General features: G+C 39.7%; 1 pseudogene; it reads right to left on the bottom strand.

Moving 5' to 3' along the window:
- Positions 1-17896: 17896 nt before the first annotated feature.
- Positions 17897-18767, bottom strand: LOC109563505 (nucleophosmin pseudogene; annotated as a pseudogene).
- Between the last annotated feature and the right edge of the window lie 762 nt (positions 18768-19529).

Below are 19529 nucleotides of genomic sequence, written 5' to 3'. Positions count from 1 at the left end.
GCTGCCACATCTGTAAAATGGGGAGTGTACCTATTTCATAGAGTTTTTGTGAGGGTAAAAATAAGTTAATGTGTATAAATTGCCCAGAATGATGCCTGGCTAGCTGCTATTATTACTACTAACTTAGTATTATTACTATGGTTATATGAATAATGTGTTCTGGAGAAAACTAAAAGACAGAGAGATAGGTTAATGATGATAATAGAATTCTCTGTTATCTATAGCAATTCAGTAACTATTTTTCACTTTTAGTCATTTAAATATTCAGAAGCAATAGCTTAATTATAGATGCTTTGTTATCAATATGGTACCTAATATTTGTTAACATTTTTTGTGGAGCCTGCTACTCAGTCTGTCATATGGCTGTGGTCACATTATCAATCTAAGATAACATCTAGCGCTTCATTGTAAGGTCCCATCTTACTCCTTGGCACCATCCAGATAATTCATAGCTTCAACTACTTCATTCTTAATTACTTGGCTCTTTCAGTCCAAAGTGATTTTTATTATGAATCATGCCTTTAACGGACTCAGTTCTCTATTTGAATTTTCATTTGTTGACTCAGATATAGTAAAAATCCATATGAATAAGTTCATAGAAGTAAACAGGCTTTTCTAGGGAACTAAGCAACCCACTCCAGTACTCTTGCCTAGAGAATCCGATGGGCAGAGGAGCCTGGCGGGCTACAGTCCATAGGGTCACAAAGAGTTGGACACAACTGAAGCAACTCAGCACAACACAGCACACAGACCATAATTTAAGGGACGGTTTCCTGTCTAGTATTCTCAGGCACTCAAATTCAGACTCTATAATTACTAAAATGTTTTAGAATTATGACATTTTACATAGGACTTCATTTCTCTTCATTTTGAGTAAGCAGAATGCTGACACTTACACTATCCCAAGTAACTTTCCTGACAACTCTGTGGAGTCAGCACCATTATCCAACTTGAAACTGAGAGAAAGGAAAACATCAGGCAGTAGCAGACCAAGACGCAAAGGCTGCTTTTCAAGTTCTCTGCCTGGCGTGATCTCTTCCCATGGGATTGGAGAGAGGGAATGTATGTATGGAAGGAGACATATTTCATCATTAAACAACTGAACAAAAATGAAGTCTTATTCTCTTTCTTTGTGAACTGGGCTATCTGAGCACAATTTAAGGACTAGGTTTATCATGGCCCAGGCTTGTATTCTAAGGGAAGAAATCTGGGTGAAAATGTTTGTATACTAAAGACCTTGAAACAAGCAGTTCTTCCAGCTATCTGGGGCCTTCCATGGTGGCTCAGATGGTAAAGAATTTGCCTGCAATACAGGGAAACCCAGCTTTGATCCCTGGGTCGGAAAGATCCCCTGGAGAAGGGAATGGCTACCTACTCCAGTACTCTTGTCTTTGAAGTCCCATGGACAGAGGATCCTGGCAGGCTGCAGTCCATGGGGTCACAAAGAGTCAGACATGACTGGTTGACTAACACTTTCACTTTCCAGCTAGCTACTGAAGATGAGCCTGTGACATTTCTGTGCTTAATTCAGTGGGATCGCCTCTGGGAAAGGTCTAGTATGGTTTTTAACCTGGTGTTATGATGAGTGCTGACGAGCAGATCCCTAAAGGGCCTAGGGAAGAGCACAGTGGAGAGAAGAGGCCCTGGCCTGGGCGCTGGAGACCTGATGTTTCCATCCCAGGGCTGCTCCTCTCAGTCACAGCCTTGAGCTCATCTCAAGTTCCCGGGCCTTCGCTTATTCCCTCTGTAAAATAAAAAAGAGACAGGACGAGTCTGGGGTTCCACTCAGCTTTGTAGCTCTGATTTTCTAGAAAAGGACCCATCCCCAGACACCATGATGATTCTGGCCGTGGCCAGGAGCAAATGGATGGTTTAGAAAGCAAGATTGAGAGCACTATTCCGTGACCATTCCCAGTAGAATAATGAAACTCAGGATCTGGTCATTTCTGCCTGAAGATAGGTACCTCAGGAAAGCCTGTGGACAATTCATGGAATAAATCAAATGCAGTAAAGGAAAGAGAAAGATGACTTATCATTTTAAACTCTGCCAGATTCAGACCTGTAGATCAGACAAAAAATAAGGCCACTGCTGACCACAAAAGGAAAAGAATTTAAGAATGTTTCTCTTGTCCTTAAGTCACCCCTCTGTTAAGTCACAGTCAGACACAACTGCTATTGCGTTTAGCCTTAATCAGTCACTGTCTTCCTGAAGGGCTGAACTGCTTGTTAAACTTGTTCGAAATGGTAGGTCAGCATTCACCAACAGACTTTTCATTCACTGGCATGCTTTCATATTTTATTAGGCAAGTGAATATTGCCTTTACAATTGAAGCAGCACCTCCATCCTCTTATCTATTCACATGATGCTAGCATAGACATGATTCTTCAGATGAAAGTGGAACAACCCAGTGACCTATCCCTCATTTGAGCCCGTCGATCTAAACTCCAATCTGTCAGTCCCTGTTGCAACTGTCTCCCATTTTGACACCGTTTTCCTGAGCTTAGAATTTTTCTCATTAGCTCACAAGTTCCAGCTCCTCATTCCATTTCTTTATGTATTTATTGTTTGAAACATTTTTTTTTTCATCTGCCAGAACTCATCACCATCTCCCCTTAGCATCTTGCCTGTTCTTCACTACTTCTTGCCTCTGCTCCGGCTTCTCTGCCTGGCCTTGACACAGAATGCCATGTATGACATAGATGCTACATTACAATTCCTTCTTAACTTTTTCAGAGTCCTCACAAATGCCTGGCAATCCATGTATTCATCAGTTTTGAATTGTTTTTTTCATATCTCTAGAGGCCGTTGTACCGAACTGGCATTGTTGCTCACAAAAACGTGTGTTCTTTGACAAGTCTTTGTGAAAATGGGTGGTTAGATTGAATCATCTCCAGTGCCTCCCCAGCTCTAAAACAGAGTCCATGTTCCGAACCTTCACGATCTTTCTCAGATGCCAGTTACCACCACCCTCACTCTTAGGGATGACACTGGCTCCTACTTTATTGATAAAAATTATTGGGCTCAGTTTCTCCTCCTTTCTGTAACATTGGCTTTGCTCACTACCTTCTTTCAGGGAAGGAGGTTGACCCTGTTCAAGGTTAGTCCATTCTATTGCACTCTTCTTTCCTTTTCCCCAGTGATTTTTGTATCTTTTATTGACATAGTGAAATTATGAAAGAAATCCATGTTTGAATTTAAGAATTTGAAAATACAGAAGTGATTAAAATAATAGTGTAGGGACTTTCCTGGTGGTCCAGTGGCTAAGACTCCGTACTCCCAAAGCAGGGGGTCCAGGTTCAATCCTTGATTGATGAACTAGATCCCTCATGCTGCAACTAAGAGCTTGCGTGCTGAAACTGTATGGGGAGGGAGGAGGGTTCAGGATGGGGAACACATATATACCTGTGGTGGATTCATTTTGATATTTGGCAAAACTAATACAATTATGTAAAGTTTAAAAATTAAATAAAATTTAAAAAAAAAAGAAATAAAAAGAAAAAAAAATAAAGATCCCACCTACTGCAACAAAGAATGAAGATCCTGTATGCCTAAACTAAGACACAGCATAGCCAAATGAATATTAATAAATAAATAAGAATTTAAATACTTAAATAAAAGTCACAATAAAATATGTATATGTACTTACTTCTCTTGCTCTACTTCCCATCCAACCCTACTTCCCAAAGAGAATTAATTTGCTGAATAGTCTTCCAGAATGTTTTCCTACACACATGCCAACCTGCACATATATATTTTAAGCATGTATATTTTTGCATTTTACATGTTATTCTGCAACATGTTTCTGAAATCACCATTCCATTTAGCAAGTATTTATTGAGCACCTGCTCTGGGTCAAGCTCTATGCTAGGGTATGGGTATACAAGCTAATCAAACAGACATGGTTTTTGCTCCAGGAGAGCTATGCAGTCCACTCCACCATTCAGTGGAAAGATACTGAACTTCATTCCTTTTCAGCTTCATTCCATATATATATATATATATATATATATATATATATATATATAATTGTTTATAATGCCTGTGTGTTATCCTGTAGAAGAGGTCTACCATGATTTATTTAGATGTTTCTTTATTGAAAGACATTTAGGTTCTCCATTTCTTGCTATTACAATTAGTATTATGATGAATATCCTTGCACACCTGCTATAGTTTTTCTGTGGGACAGAATTGTATTAGTGAAATTGCTAGATCAAAGGGTACTCACACTTACAATTTTGATAGATATTGTCACATTGCTCTCTAAAAAGGCTTTATCAATTTGTCTTACATCAATAGCAACCAGGCTCCTGACCTCAGTCCCCCACTTCTTTGAAATGTTACTTTATCAACTATTTCCCTTTTAGCTTACAGCGGGAATCACTTCCTTTGCCTACAGAAAAGCTTAAGCCATCCTACATTTTAAAAATGTGAGTTTTCCCTCTATTCTCTTGCTTAAATTACCAACCTATCTTTCTCATTCCTTTCATCAATGACGTACTAAGACAGTGCTTATCGGCCATTCATTCCTCTGCACTCCTTCAATTCTTAGCCTTTTCCATAAAGCTTAGGTTCTTACCATCAGTTCAGTTCAGTTAAGTCACTCAGTCATACCCAACTCTTTGAGACCCCATGAACTGCATCACGCCAGGCCTCCCTATCCATCGCCAACTCCTGGAGTTTACTCAAACTCATGTCCATTAAGTTGGTGATGCCATCCAACCATCTCATCCTCTGTCATCTCCTTCTGTCTTCAGTCTTTCCCACCATCAGGGTATTTTCTAATGAATTGGCTCTTCACATCAGGTGACCAAATTATTGGAGTTTCAGCTTTAGCATCAGTCCTTCCAATGAATATTCAGGGCTGATTTTCTTTAGGATGAACTGGTTTGATCTCCTTGCAGTCCAAGGGACTCTCCAGAATCTTCTACAACACCACAGTTCAAAAACATAAATTCTTCAGTGTTCAGCCTTCTTTATGGTCCAACTCTCACATCCATCCATGACTACTGGAAAAACAATAGCTTTGATTAGACTGACTTTATTGGTGAAGTAATGTCTCTGCTTTTTAATATAATGTCTAGGTTGGTCATAGCTTTTCTTCCAAGGAGCAAGCATGTTTTACTTTCATGGCTGCAGTCACCATCTGCAATGATTTTGGAGCCCCCAAAAATAAAGTCTCTCACTGTTTCCATTGTTTCCCCATCTATTTGCTGTGAAGTGATGGGGCCGGATGTCATGATCTTAGTTTCTAAATGTTGAGTTTTAAGCCAGCATTTTCACTCTCCTCTTTCACTTTCATCAAGAGGCTCTTTAGTTCTTTGCTTTCTGCCATAAGGGTGGTATCATTTGTGTATCTGAGGTTACTAATATTTCTCCTGGCAACCTTGATTCCAGTTTGTGCTTCATCCAGCCCAATATTTTGTGTGATGAACTCTGCATATAAATTACATAAGAAAGGTGACAATATATAGCCTTGATGTACTCCTTTCCCAATTTGGTACCAGTCTGGACATTTGTTCCATGTCCAGGTCTAACTATTGCTTCTTGATCTGCATACAGATTTCTCAGGAGGCAGGTCCGGTGGTCTGGTATCTCCATTCTTGACTGGAATGCAAAAGTAGGAAGTCAAGGAATACCTGGAGTAACAGATAAATTTGGCCTTGAAGTACAAAATGAAGCAAGGCAAACGCTATCAGAGTTTTGCCAAGAGACACACTTGTTATAGCCAACACCCTCTTCCAACAACACAAGAGAAGACTCTACACATGGACATCACCAAATGGTCAATACCGAAATCATAATGATTATATTCTTTGCAGCCATAGATGGAGAAGCTGTATACAGTCAGCAGAAATAAGACTGGGAGCTGACTGTGGCTCAGATCATGAACTCCTTATTTCCAAATTTAGATTTAAATTGAAGAAAGTAGGGAAAATCACTAGACCATTCAGGTATGACCTAAATCAAATCCCTTATGATTATACAGTGGAAGTGACAAATAGATTCCAGGGATCAGATCTGATAGAGTGCCTAAAGAACTATGGACGGAGGTTTGTGACATTGTACAGGAGGCAGTGATCAAGACAATCCCCAAGAAAAATAAATGCAAAACAGGTAAAATGGTTGTCTGAGGAGGTCTTACAAATAGCTGAGAAAAGAAGAGAAGCTAAAGGCAAAGGAGAGAAGAAAAGATATACTCCTTTGAATGCAGAGTTCCAAAGAATAGCAAGGAGAGATAAGAAAGCCTTCCTCAGTGATCAGTGAAAAGAAATAGAGGAAAACAAAAGAATGGGGAAGACTAGAGATCTTTTCAAGAAAATTAGAGATACCAAGGGAACATTTCATGTAAAGATGGGCACAATAAAGGACAGAAATGATATGGACTCTCTGATCAGGCTCCCTAAATACAGTGAGATGTTTTGCTTTTGGCATGCTTTCTTCTCTTTTCATAAGCTCCTTCCCAAATTTAATCTATTGCCCTGGCTTTAATTGTTACTTCTGTATGTGACTATGAAACTTTAATCTCTGGTCAGGATCATTCTAGTAAGCTTTGTGTGTGGTAGTCGCTCAGTTGTTTGCAACACTTGCAGCCCCATGGTCTGTTCATGGAATTCTGAAGACGAGAATACTGGAGTGGGTTGCCATTCCCTTCTCCAGGGGAGTCTTCTCAACCCAGGGAATTGAACCAAGGTCTTCTGCATTGTAGGCAGATTTTTTACCATCTGAGCTGCCAGGGAAATCTGGTCTAGTAAGCTCTAGTCCTAAATTTCCAGCTAATGAACAATTATAGCCCCAAAGGGGTCTTCACATCAAACTCAGTATGCTCAGAATGGAACTCATCATTTCCCCACACCTGAAACCTTCTTCATGCTTCCTTTCATATTAAAATAACCACTGTTTTCCCAATCATCCAGCCTCAACATATCTACACAATTTTTACTCCTGTATCCTTTTTGAACCTCATTGCCTATTAATTTGCCAAGTCAATAGATTATATTAAAGCATTTCACAAAGTATCATCTTACAGATAACAGGATAAACAAAGTTTAAAAAAAATAAACAGCAATACTTCTCAGAGCCTTGTATTGGGTCCCATGCATTTCTCCACTAATTAGACCAAGGAGTACTTCAAGAGAAACCTATTGAGGAATTTCTGGAAGTAAAGGAATGCATTTTGGCAAATGCATGCAGAGAAAAAATCATCCTCTAAAAAAGGCATCTGATGTGTCATTTCACTGAATTAATTCAGGAGTAAGCTATATGCAGAGTGGATGTGGACTCTTGCTTAACATTATTTTTGATTCCAGAAATAAACATTTGGTAGTTTGTTGCACTTAAGTTCCGTATCAATGTGTAGGTAATCACAGATGCACAGGCTTTTAAAAATGGATAAAAACAATTTCGTACTTACTCAGTGTTCCATAGCTCAAAATTCTTTTAGTGGTTGGCAGACATCTTACAGAGAAGGAAATGGTAACCCACTCCAGAAGGAAATGGCAACTCTGGAAAATCCCATGGACGGAAGAGCCTGGTAGGCTACAGTCCATGGGGTCGTGAAGAGTTGGACACGACTGAGCGACTTCACTTTCACTTTCATGCATTGGAGAAGGAAATGGCAACGCACTCCAGCATTCTTGCCTGGAGAATCCCAGGGACAGAGGAGCCTGGTGGGCTGCCATCTATGGGGTTGCACAGAGTCGGACACAACTGAAGTGACTTAGCAGCAGCAGCAGCGTATTTACTAATTTCTATTGAAAGCTACTATTTCCATCCACAAGTAGAAAAACTATGCTCCAAGATTAGTTAGCACTTTATAAAGGCCAGATTTATCAGTTTATTTGATAAGAGATGAATAAATACATTTTTCTTTAGGTCTTAGAACTGACTTTGGTTATAACTACCCAAGCCTATATGTAGCTCTGAAATTATGTTCCCAAAACTGTATTCACTGCTACACCAGCATAATTTTGTTTCTTTTTACATCAAAGAATATTTCCAGAATGTAATAAAATCAAAGTGTGTGGAAACATGAAAAATAAATATTTTGTTTGTTATATGTTTCTCTTTTTAAAAGATAAATATTTTTATGCAATAGCTGTAAAATGTTTATTTCAAGTGACATTTCTAGCTGTTAGCTTGCATGTCCTGCTATACAGGGAGTGAGTATTCAAGGAAGGCAAGAAACTGAAAACCCCTATTCAAACTGGCACAGATGATAGAGAAATTCAGGTTCTCCCATCACTAGAGGCCCAGAAGCAGGGGCTGTGGCCACAGGCACAGGGTGTGAGAGCTCCAGCTCTGTGCTACTGAGAGTCTCTTGGTTTTCTCTGTATCTTGATTATCCTTGGGCCGCAGCAATTCCAGGTCTCATAGCCATACACGATAGTATCTAGAAGCAGAGAAAGATCCAGCCTCCTAACAGATTGCCCCCTCAGATTTCATTATTTAGCAGTCAATGGCAATAGATCATTTGCCACTTGTAGATATCAATGGCATAGACAATAAACCATAATTGGCAAGATAGTAGATCAATGGTCTAGATCAATCAAGACTCATTCTTAGAGGTGGGGATTAGGTCACCATCCTTTAAATCACTTGACTGATTTGAAGTCTGACAGCAAGAAAGAAGGAGAAAGAGATGTTCAATGTAGCAATGGTTTATTATGGAGTAACAAGCCACCTCAAAACTTTAGTGCTTAAAATAATCACCATTTACTCGGTGTATGATTTGGGGCTTAGCAATTTAGGCTAGGCTCATCTGGATGGTTCTTTGCATTTGTTTTTGAATTTCAGACTCATGTGTCTGAAGTCAGCTATGGGTGGCTCTACTTTGAGGGGGTTGGGTGGCTGTCAGCTGGGGAAGTTGCTTCTCCTTTAAAAGTTCTTGTGTTCTCTAGCAGGCTAGTCTAGGCTTCTTTACACGGTAGAGGCAGGTTATCAGAACAATGAGAAGGCATGTTCCAGTGTGCAAGAGTCAGTTCCACTTCTGCTTGTGTCCAGTTTGATAATGTCCTACTGGCCCAAAGTGACAAGTTTGTGATCATGTTTGCAATATACCACACTGAGCTTGCTGCTATCTGCTTTGGCAAATTTTAGTCAAAGATAATTAGAAGGATAAATGTACCATTCTCCTTGACTTTTTCTTTCACTTGATCCACTTCAGTATAACACTATTATAATGGTTTAAGACAAACTTCCACTTCTAGATACCCAATATTCTGGATTTTTTTCTCTTCAACTATGTAGAATAGTTGCCTTCAGGCCTGGTATGATGTTGTTGTACCAGTTGGAATATCTGTTAGGAAAGCTCAGCTACTTGGCTCTTAGCCTAATGAAAGGCTTAGAAATTTGGGACTTTCCTAGAAGTTTCTAACCAGGGATCAACATGCTCTAAGTAATCTCAATTCACTAGGATAATGCCATGCTGTGGCAAGGCTATCCGGCTGAAGAAATAGGTATATGATGATAATTAAGCCTTTCTCTACCTTAGGAGAGGTGGCCATTTTCATTTTCTAGTTCCATAAACTGAGAGAGATTGGGATGATTAAGTTTCTTACTTAATCACATAGAAATCAAACTTTAGGACTGAAATAGAATCTGAACTGTGATCTGAATCCTTTGCTCAGTTATCTTAAATAATTTGAATTTTGGCATTTAATTTCTTCTCCCACTGAAAACACAACTGAGAACAAGAAAGTGAGCAAAAAAGTCTTTAACCCTTAGAAGTTAAGTCCATGAGATTCATTTTACTTGGAAGAAAGCCTCTCCAGACTCTCTCGGACCTCATTTACTCATATTACCCACAGTGATAACAGGTTTGGCTAGTGGTTTCTAAGCCCACAGTGGATTATAAAACTATTTCATAAGGGGAAAAGCAAGCATAATTATAAAAGAAAGTGAAATGATGTCTAATAATTTGGCAGGAAGGAAAAGAGAGAAAACTTAAAAAAAATTAAAATCAGATTAAAAAATACAGAATTTGGATTCTTTTTTGAAAATGAAAACAGTTCTATATAACTGGCATGGAGAAGCATCTCTACAATGGTGGTTTAATGTAGCATACCCATATAAGCCAGTAAGGCAATATCTGCAAACAGTATCTGACTTATCTGATTGCTCCCTTCAGATACTAGAATCTTGCTATATTTGTTAGTGCGCTTACGTCACTCCCCCAGGTCAAGAGGTAGCAATAACAATACTTGGAGAAGCTCCTTAATTTGAATATTTGCAACAAACCAGTAAAAGAATTTATTGAGAATGACTGAGCCCACACAGTATGAAAGTAACTACTCATAGTTTGCTAAACTCCAACTCGATCATAAAAAGACATCATGAAAACACAGATCTTCCTAACATGGTTCTAATGTTAGCTCAGAGCCCTTCTAAACCACTGTAAGTAAAGTCCTTAGCTATCTGTGGCCTAAGGCTCATCGGTATGCTATTTTCCACAATCTAGAGTCTGCAGGGCTTCTGACTTACATCTTTGGAGGAACTACTTTCCTGTGGAATGGGGTCCCCATTTGAACCTAAACTAGGAGGTACACTTGCCAGGGACCTGTAAAGTAAATGTAAAGTCCATCCTCATACCTGTGACCCAGGTATTCCACATCTCCCTAAATTCCTAGGAGAAACCCACACACGTGCAACAGGGCATGATCTTGAGAATGTTCATAGCAGTGCTGCTCATGACAAAGAAAACACAAAAGAGTCCAATCACCCACTGATGGGAGACTGGGGGATAAAATTTTGGTCTACAGATATATGCCTTGCCCTTAGAAAGAATGGTTATGGCAGGACTGAAGGATGGTTTTCAAGAAGTTAAAAAACAAGAACCCATATAGGAATGAGTGGGTGATCATGGCTTTCTTCCTGTCTTTGCTTAGAATAGAGCTGACTGTGGCCTGTAGAAGGACCCCTCCCCACCCCAGTCACTCCCCATTTTGGGAGCACTGGGCGTGAGCACCCTTGGCAGGATATCAGAACTCATGCAGAGTGTCCAGCAGTAGAGTTTAAGATGAAAGGCCCCATAGGTTCAGAGGTCAAGAGCAAGGGCTGAAGAGACTTCCTCCTTTTAGATGCTGTCTCTCTACTTGTACTTACTGACATTCTTTGAGACTCATTCTTCCCATCTGTAAAATGGAAATAATATTAGTACATACTTCATGGATTATCTGGAGAAGGCAATGGCACCCCACTCCAGTACTTTTGCCTGGAAAATCCAATGGGCAGAGGAGCCTGGTAGGCTGCAGTCCGTGGGGTCACAAAGAGTCCGACATGACTGAACGACTTCACTTTCACTTTTCACTTTCATGCATTGGAGAAGGAAATGGCAACCCACTCCAGTGTTCTTGCCTGGAGAATCCCAGGGACGGGGGAGCCTGCTGTGCTGCCGTCTATGGGGCCATACAGAGTTGGACACGACTGACGCGACTTAGCGGCAGCAGCAGCAGCAGCGGCATGGATTATCATGAAGACTTAGTGATAAAATCGAATAGGGTAGTATTTGTAGTGCCCAGCCAAGAGATTTTAAGGTACCCTCTTAATAGTTTCATGGACAAAGGATGTTGAAAAGAACAGTTACATCTGTTCTCTAGAAGGACCATAAGAAATGCAAGTGAGCTGGGGTCTATTGATGAAGATTGACCCTACTTCCTAGTGAATTGTCACCCAGCCAATGTCTTACAATTTCCTGAATCAGTTTGACAAGGCCTTCCCCTTGAGAAGGAGTTAGAAAGGAAGTGAGATGACAAAGGGAAAGAGGTGGGTTAGATGGTGGACTTTAATTAAAAAAAAAAGACCCCCCAGTCATCAAACAATTAAATAATTTGAATATCCTCTCATTATGAGGACAGAAATAAATGTGAGATTTCCAAGATTTCCGTCCAAAAGTATTAATAGAGACACTAATAAAATAGGTATTTAAAGAAGTTCACAGCTGTTCCCAAATCTGAGCCCCCCAAAGGCTGGATTGAGGATCCAGGTTCCCCCACTGCACATAAGGAAACCCACCAGCATCCATTGTGGGTGTGATTGTGAACTGAAAACCCAGACCATTTTAATACATTCTGCATCTCCTCCTCTCTGAAGTGTGCTGGAGATAAAGCTCGACAGGATGAGCAAGAGTCAGTGAGAGTAAGCACATGTCTTGCAATATTTTTCCCCCTGAGGATTAACTGTGCTTTTCTGGTTTGGGATGGAATCTTAAATCCAAGTTTTTAAAAGCATCTTACTTTTTGAAACTATTTCTAGACTAGTTTTCAGAGTGAGCACATTATGCAATGATCTAAGAAATAGGCATTTTGTGCAATCCAAGGCAGAGAAGATTAGTAATCCTTTCACTTTCCCTGCAGTTTGTGAGAGAGAAGTTATGACTGCCAGCAGAGCACTCTAGGTCTCTGGAGAGCACTGCTCCTGCTCGAACAGAGAGGGAAAGGATGGTAGGATAGAGAGAATTGTGAACATGGAACCACGGTGCAAGTCTTGGTTCTGTCTCTTCCCTGTCCCCACCCTACACTGCGCCCTCCCTTGGGCATCTGCTTTAGCAAGGCTCTGCCACTTAAGGAGGCTCAGCTGGTGGCTTGGCAGGCAGCTGTTTTTCTTACACAGCACATTTGACTTCCAAGATTTGTGACTAAAGCTCTATCTTTTTCCTTCTCCACCCTAATGAAATCATTTCCTTTTACCATCCTGCAGCTTAGTTCCTATAGAAGAGAAGAGAAAGGGTTATAAAAGAGACAGGAGAGGGAAGGGCAAGAAAGGAACAGCCAGTTTATAAACATGCAGGGTCTCATATGTGAGCTGGAAAGTGCACATTTGCAGAAAGACAGTGGTGCCTAAAGGCTTGAACTTGCCAATGTTTGAGGATCACCTTTCTCATCTTTTCTGGGCCAGACTCCGGAAACGTACTATACCATTCTTTCAAAGGGATCTTTGTTTCCTTGTTAATTAGCTATATTTTGCGTTTGCTTTTTAAAGATTGTTCAGGCTTTACAATATCAAGATCTCATTGGGAGTTAATGGGCAATTTTCAAAGTCGTGTTAAATCTTGGGATGGAAAAAATACTCCTTAATCCTCATAATCTTGCAAAAATGAAAAATGGCAAGCTTTACTTTTTTTTCCCACAGCACATGAAATTTTAAAAAATAGCATAAAGACTGCATCCAAATTCTCTCTCTGTCCTAAAATGGCATAGCAATCTAAAGAATGAGTACATGCACTAACATATGTAGTCAGCTGTCTTAATAAAAGGATGTTTCCATAATATGTTATTTCTTTAAGCTGCATTCAGGGTTCTTGGCTGCCAGATGACAAGAGGGGAAAAAAACAAGACACTTTTAGGGCAGAGGACAAAGACTCAAGGAAGGAGTTGGGGGTGGGGAGGAAAGGAGGAAAAGTTTAGTTTGAAATTTGCTGCTCTTCTGCCCGTCCTATTTAATTTCCCACCCATCTCCTGGGACACACACATGTAGGAGTTTGGGGAAGACCAATCGCCATAACACTGGCAGTGATTTGGAGGAGGGTTTTATTTATTTTCATATTGAATGCTCCATTAACCAAAGGGCCAAAGTTGGGTGAACATGGATTCAAGGCAGGAGAGAAAGACCTTGCTACTCTCAGGCTGTCCTTAGGGAAGTATCAAGGGCTGTTGATATTCTAAGGGGTGGCCTGTCACACTCAGAGTTACCTTTTGAAGAGGGCAGTCACAAATGCAATAATATTGGCTTAAGGTATTTAATAATGACATGGGTAGAATCTCTTTAGTGTTGTGTTCAAGCTCTGACCTGTCCCAACACACACACACACACACACACACACACCTCCCTAGCCTCAGTTCTGGTTAAGAGAGTGCGTTTTTTAGTTTTATTACATAAAGTGGCAAAGATGAGGAGCTTGAGAAGCTGGCTAGTGGGGCTTTTTGATATGCCCTTCCATTATAGCATTTTGAGCCTTCAAAGGATTTGATAACTGCTGACAGTGAAAAAAACATAATTGGCTGAGAATATGTATTCTTAACCATGTTTACCACATGTTCTTATTTCTTTGGTTTGGTCTTCATCCATGTCAACAGGGTTAATATGGTAAGTCGACTGAGGGTAGGAACAGTGCTGACGTGGCTTAGATTTTCTAAGATAGCCCTGATTTTAGATGTTGTGCTCTGTGGGCTCTTGAAATACCCTCAAATTTATCAGAAGATCTGCTCCATAGCTACTCTGTCTACATGGCCTCATGTTCAGAAATGTTCTTAATTAAGGCTTTGTTGTGATGGCAGCGGCAAGCCCTCATTCATAGTTGGTTGGTGGAGACATCCAGGTCAGAGTCTTCTGATGCAGAATTGCTCCCATTAGTAGACACCATGGCTTTATTCTTCTCAGAGTTCCAGAAGAAGAAGAAAAGTCCTCTGTAGCATCCGGGATACATTTTTTCTTTTTAAAAATTGTGAGCCTGAATAATTTTGCTTGATAAAATGAAACTTATTCCAGTGTTGGCAGTGACAGTATGAGTGTCTTGTTTTCAGGAAATGATCTGCAGCTCATAAATTTTGCCAAAACATAAATAAAACTAAAATATCCCTAAGTGAACTTAAAGCCATTCTGGAACAGCAAAGATCCCCAGTGAGATGAGACTTGCTTTTTTTTTTTAAAGTTAACCTCTGAAAATGAAATTTTACTTACTTCCTTTTCCTTTTCAGTTTTCTTGATAACTTTTTCAACAGTTCAGTTGAAGAATTCATCACCTTTTGGTTCCAATGGAGTGCTACAGAGATTTTAGCAATTTAAAGTGCTTCAACTGGGATCTTATATTTTAATCCCCTCCAGCCTCTCCAAACACACACACACACACACACACACACACACACTGCTGGACGGGCAGCTTCTCTGAGTCACTGGCTCAGGCAGCAGAATGACATATGCTGTAGTTGTTCAGCAACACAGCTGACATGTATTTGAAAAGTGAAGTGTTAGTGTCATTTAGAGAACAGAGCAATTTCCTTCAGCAGAGATGAACGCTTGGATTAAGAAAGAGTACTTAGTTCCCATAAAATCTGGGGTCTGAAATAAGTGCCTGAAGCAAATCTCTTGACCCTGAAGTTGAGGTCAACGACTCTTGGGCAGGGTTAGAAGCTTAAAAAAAAAAAAAATGCTGTTAATAGAGTTTAATGAGGTGAAGTTTATTTGCAAGTGAATCTTCAAAAGCCCTTCACGCTGCAATTAGCAATTACTGTTTGCTTAAGAAAAATGACTTCACCCTTTCATAGCCATTGATTCTTATTTATTGATATTACTTTATTAGAGACATTAAAGTAATATGATTAAAATATTTGAGCATTTAGATGTTTATGTCTATTCCTTTTCCTTCTTTCTCCAGCCATACCAAAGATCTTAAAATTTTCTGAACAAGGCATGTTATTCTATTGTTAACTTTTAAACATGGTTTTTTCTCTACATTCTTTCCTCTGTCCCTCTTTGCCTGGCTAATTCTACTTTACCTTCAAGTCTCAAACTATATCTACTATCACTGGGTGGGGTGCCACACTTGTAATCTCGTTAAGCCCCTGTGCTTACCCACCCTGGTACTTGTTACATTTTTTAATTGTCTGCCAGGACTTTCCATCACTGAATCTTAAGTTATACTCTTCAGTGCCTTCTACATATAAGGTCCTCAATTAATACTTTTTGGATGAATGAATAGATGAAGAATAGAGTAATAAAAAACAAATCACTTTGCAATTAGTGGAAGTATTCTTTCTTTCTTTACCACTGAGCCACCTGCTGCTGCTGCTGCTGCTGCTAAGTCGCTTCAGTCATGTCCGACTCTGTGTGATCCCACAGACGGCAGCCCACCAGGCTCCCCTGTCCCTGGGATTCTCAAGGCAAGAACATTGGAGTGGGTTGCCATTTCCTTCTCCAATGCATGAAAGTGAAGAATGAAAGTGAAGTCGCTCAGTCGTGTCCGACTTGTAGCGACCCCATGGACTGCAGCCTACCAGGCTCCTATGTCAATCAAATATTATTGTGCCTCAGGATCATTTATAACTTTTGATTAAAAAAGAGTAAATTCTCAGGTTCTAATTGCATGGCAAGCTACAAATAATTTGTTACTGCTGCTGCTAAGTCGCTTCAGTTGTGTCCGACTCTGTGTGACCCCATAGATGGCAGCCCACCAGGCTTCTCCGTCCCTGGGATTCTCCAGGCAAGAACACTGGAGTGGGTTGCCATTTCCTTCTCCAATGCATGAAAGTGAAAAGTGAAAGTGAAGTCTCTCAGTCGTGTCCAACTCTTTGCGACCCCATGGACTGCAGCCCACCAGGCTCCTCCATCCATGGGATTTTCCAGGCAAGAGTACTGGAGTGGGTTGCCATTGCCTTCTCCTATCATGGAATACTACTCAACCATAAAAAACAAACTATTGCCATAATGGATCAACTTAGATGGATTTCAGGGGCATTATGCTTAATGGAAAAAGACAGTCTCTGAAGGTTACATACTATATGATTCTACTTATATAACATTCTCGGAATGGCAAAGCAATAAAAATGGAGAACAGATTAGTGACTGTGGTAGAAGGTAGGTGTGATTACAATGGGGTATACAAAAAGAGTTGCTTTGTGGTGAGGGAATAGTTCTGTGTCCTGACTTGGTAGTGGTTACACAATTCTATACAGGGGATTAAATTTCATAGAACTACATGTGCTTATAAGCACACACACACATGTACACACAATTGAGTAGCAGGCAAAAAGTGAACATCAAATGAAGACTGTAGTTATCAGTACCAATGTCAGTTCCCTGGTTTTGGTATTATACTACAGTCATATAAGGTGGCACTATGGAAGCTGTGTAAAAGATCAATGGGATTCTGTGTGCCATTTTTGCAACTTTCTGTGTGTCTATCATTATTTATATTTATCTAAGGTGACCAACCTAGACAAGCATATTAAAAAGCAGAGACATTACTTTGCCAACAAAGGTCCATCTAGTCAAAGGTATGGTTTTTCCAGTAGTCATGTATGGATGTGAGAGTTGGACTGTAAAGAAAGCTGAGTGCTAAAGATTGGTGCTTTTGAACTGTGGTGTTGGAGAAGAGTCTTGGGAATCCCTTGGACTGCAAGGAGATCCCACCAGTCCATCCTAAAGGAAATCAGTCCTTCATTGGAAGGACTGATGCTGAAGGTGAAACTCCCAGTACTTTGGCCACCTGATGCGAAGAACTGACTCCTTGGAAAAGCCCCTGATGCTGGGAAAGATTGAAGGCAGGAGGAGAAGGGGATGAAAGAGGATGAGATGGTTGGATGGCATCACTGACTCAATGAACATGAGTTTGAGTAAACTCTGGGAGTTGGCGATGGACAGGGAGGCCTGGTGTGCTGCAGTGCATGGGGTCGCAGAGTTGGACACGACTGAGCAACTGAACTGAAATGAACTGAAGGTGGCTCAGTTGGAAAGAAGCTGCCTGCGAATGCAAGAGCCACAAGAAAATCAGGTTTGACTCCAGGAAGATCCCCTGGAGAATGAAATGGCAACCCACCCCAGTATTCCTGCCTGGGAAATCCCATGGACAGAGAAACTTGGCAGGCTCTAGTCCATGAGGTCTCAAAGAGTCAGACATGATACAGTGATTACATTGATTGATTTTTTATTTAACATCTTGAATTTATTTCATGTGTATATTTGTCTCCTCACCATTTCCATTTGTCTTCCTACCACTATACCTATGCCCTATGATAACATTTCATGTGTACTTAAAACCAAGCAAAGGGTGGAGTTCCTTCTTTAAAAACTAAACTAGGCATTTTGGACAGCACACTCTTGGCAATGGAATCTGGGTAACATTTATCAGACATGGTAGGGATGGTTCTCTTCTTCATTATGAAAAGGACTGCCAGATGTCAATTGTTACAGAAATGAAATTAGATGGAAAATTTTAATAAACCATTTAAACTTATTTTTTTTAAAAGAGACTTCCTCCACTTCCCCTGCCAGAGATCTTGAGTAGACTCCTGGTCAGTCATCTGGAAATAATCCTTCACATAGTTGATGAAGTTGGCTTCCACTCTGGGAAGCCGTCTTTTTCTATACTTGCTTGTATTTCTGCTTTAATGTCTTCTACAGAACTAGATTCTTTCAGTGTTTTAGGAGTTCTTTCCTATTTTTTTTTTTAAGAATTCTTGACCTTTGATCTTGTTGTTGAAGTTTTCGAGGTTTTTTCCATTCTGGTTTGTTTTTTGTGCATTTTTCTGGCTGGAGTATCTTATATGGATTTCTTTACTGGAGCTTTTTTTCTTTAGCTTTCCTATTATCAAAATCAACATCACAGTCATCTTTAGCAGCAGCAAATTTTACTTTTTTCTGTTAACTTGATATCACTTCTGGGGGAAGGAAGGTTTTCCAGATATACTTAAAGAGTTTCACATCCTCCTCTTTATCTTTTGAATCTGTATCTTCCTTTACAGCTACTAAGTGTGTGCACTAATATGCACAAGCCCCAAACCACACTTCAACTGTAAGATCCCAGGTGGTGGTATTTCAAAGCTCTCACAGGACACTGTTGGCTGAGTAGACATTTGCAAAGTTGCCAGTGCGACTTTAAGTGGACTGCTTTCATAACTCACTGCCTCTGCTTCAACAGTGTGCAATTCATCCTTTGCACTAGCCCTTGAATGGACTGTTCTTAAGGTAACTGTTGCTCATATTCATCATAATCTTCTTTGGCCTTTAGTTCACAACCAAAAAGATAGTTCTGGAAACTCAAGGTCCATCCCCCCATTCACTGAATTTTCCATGAGGTTGATGGCACATGTTTGGTTGGAGAGAAGGTGGACAGAGATAAACAACTACTGTTCTGGAGAACAGTCATTATTTAAAATTATATATAGTCATGTTTTGTTATTCATAGTTGTACCATTCAAAATTTCATGCATTTATATTTTAATTCTTTAGTTAGATTGGAGATTTAAGTATAGTGGCAGTGACTTATAATTGTCCTGATTCAAGTCAATATAATTCAATTCAATTAAGTTAAAGTCATTTCAATAAATATTTGAGGGCTTATTAGTCACAAAATTAATGAGGCTTAATTCTTCTCACCCTTAATATTATATTGATCATCCAGCATAGATAGTACAGTTAATATATATGCAGCAAGATTTCAAAAAATGGTATCATTTGACTGGCCTTATTTTTTATGGTGATGTGTCCATCTCTTATTTACATAAAGGCTTCATTTTCTTTACTTTGTTTTCTTTCTCTGATAAGATGAAACATACATGTAAGGAAAATATGTTTTCAAATTAATTTCTGTTGTTTAGATTTTTAAGCCATAAGGACTTAGGAAAACATTTATAGGCCCCATACATTTATTTCAGGTTTAAAGTTGCAAGTATGCTTTAGTTTATTATTTTACAGCAGAGGAAATAATGTATATTTCTATTCTTACATTGAAAACAGAACAAAAACAGCTTAGGCTATCAAATGAAGTTCTTGGTCTTTTTTTTTTCAGTGATCACCAAGCTTAAATTTGTGGGGAGGA

The sequence above is a fragment of the Bos indicus genome, chromosome 9 (assembly GCF_029378745.1).
Source record: "Bos indicus isolate NIAB-ARS_2022 breed Sahiwal x Tharparkar chromosome 9, NIAB-ARS_B.indTharparkar_mat_pri_1.0, whole genome shotgun sequence".
Lineage (NCBI taxonomy): Eukaryota > Metazoa > Chordata > Mammalia > Artiodactyla > Bovidae > Bos > Bos indicus.
This window is presented reverse-complemented; position numbering and strand designations above follow the sequence as displayed.